We start from the raw sequence: 2061 nt of genomic DNA, 5'->3' as shown, positions 1-2061 counted from the left end.
TGGGTGGGATGGCGGAACAAACCAAAAAAATTGTCTTATTTGGTAAGTTTATAAATTAACAAATAAGACAGGAAAGAGTAAATATTCGCCCGCGAAATTCTTATTGAATTAGAATACTTTACCGCGATTCAATAAGAGTAAAAATAAGGATTTTTTTAAGAAGGATTACATTATCTATAAATATAGAATTTAGATAAATATACACACACATCTGGATATATTCTAGATCTTCTTTTTTGACTATATATTATATTTTTCTGTTTTAACAAATTCAATATAAAAAAAACCGAACTTTTTCTATTATCTATTAATGTGTATCTATCCGTACCGTAATATTTTGGAATATTATGAATTAGAGAAATTTACATGCTTTCTGATTCCATTCGCGAGGAGCTGGATGAGAAGAAACTCTCATGTCCAGTTTTGCAGTAGAGATGGAACTAAGAAAGAGAACCATCGACTATAACCCCAAAAGAACCAGATTTCGCAAACAACATAGAGGAAGAATGAAAGGAAAATCCTGCCGAGGCAATCGTATTTGTTTTGGTAGATATGCTCTTCAAGCACTTGAACCCGCTTGGATCACGGCGAGACAGATAGAAGCAGGACGAAGAGCAATAACACGATATGCACGTCGTGGTGGAAAAATATGGGTACGTATATTTCCCGACAAACCGGTTACACTAAGACCCACGGAAACACGTATGGGCTCGGGAAAGGGGTCCCCCGAATATTGGGTATCCGTTGTTAAACCTGGTCGTATACTTTATGAAATGGGGGGAGTATCTGAAACTGTAGCTAGAGCAGCTATCTCCATAGCTGCCAGTAAAATGCCCATACGAAGTCAATTTATTCGATTAGAGATATAGAACCCTAAAAGGGGTATGGAAGATAAAAAAAAATGCTCGGTTTTTCTTTCTGGAAAGACAATATTTCTTTCATCCTTTTGCATTGAAATAACAAATTGAAATCAAAATAATATGATTCAACCTCAGACCCTTTTAAATGTAGCAGATAATAGTGGAGCTCGAAAATTGATGTGTATTCGAGTCATAGGAGCTGCTGGTAATCAGCGATATGCTCGTATTGGTGATGTTATTGTTGCTGTAATCAAAGACGCATTGCCCCAAATGCCTCTAGAAAGATCCGAAGTAATTCGAGCTGTAATTGTACGTACATGTAAAGAGTTCAAATGCGAAGACGGTATAATAATCCGCTATGATGACAATGCTGCGGTTATAATTGATCAAAAAGGCAATCCAAAAGGAACTCGAGTTTTTGGCGCGATTGCCGAGGAATTGAGAGAATTGAATTTTACCAAAATAGTTTCATTAGCTCCTGAAGTATTATAAATACTAGTAGGCGAAATTGAGACCAAAGAATTAATTTAGTAGATTGTGTTTTACGTATATGTTTTAAAATCCAAAATGAAAAAAAAAAAAAGAAAACATGTTGATTATAGAAAAATTAGGAGGAACCTAGAATTAGAGTCTTATGGGCAAGGACACTATTGCTGATTTACTAACCTCTATAAGAAATGCGGACATGAATAAAAAAGGAACAGTTCGAGTAGTATCTACAAATATTACCGAAAACATTGTTAAAATACTTCTACGAGAGGGTTTTATTGAAAGTGTTCGGAAACATCAGGAACGTAACAGATATTTCTTGGTTTCAACTTTGCGACATCAAAAGAGAAAGACTATAAAAGGAATATATAGAACAAGAACCTTTTTAAAGCGTATCAGCCGACCCGGCTTACGAATTTATACCAACTATCAAGGAATTCCTAAAGTTTTGGGTGGAATGGGAATTGCTATTCTTTCTACTTCTCGAGGAATAATGACAGATCGAGAAGCTCGACTAAACAGAATTGGGGGAGAAGTCTTATGTTATATATGGTAATCGCCCCGCCTATAGTGCTCGAATTCTATCTCGCCCTTCCTATTTTTAAAATAAAAATAGAAAAATAGGAGAAAAAAAATATGACAGAAAAAAAAAATAGGAGAGAAAAAAAAAACCCGAGAGAAGCAAAAGTAACTTTCGAAGGTTTAGTTACGG

The sequence above is a fragment of the Triticum urartu genome, unplaced genomic scaffold, assembly GCF_056163025.1.
Source record: "Triticum urartu cultivar PI428250 unplaced genomic scaffold, HENAU_Tu73 scaffold1, whole genome shotgun sequence".
Lineage (NCBI taxonomy): Eukaryota > Viridiplantae > Streptophyta > Magnoliopsida > Poales > Poaceae > Triticum > Triticum urartu.
The sequence above is the reverse complement of the archived record's forward strand: the minus strand, read 5'-3'. Positions refer to the sequence as shown.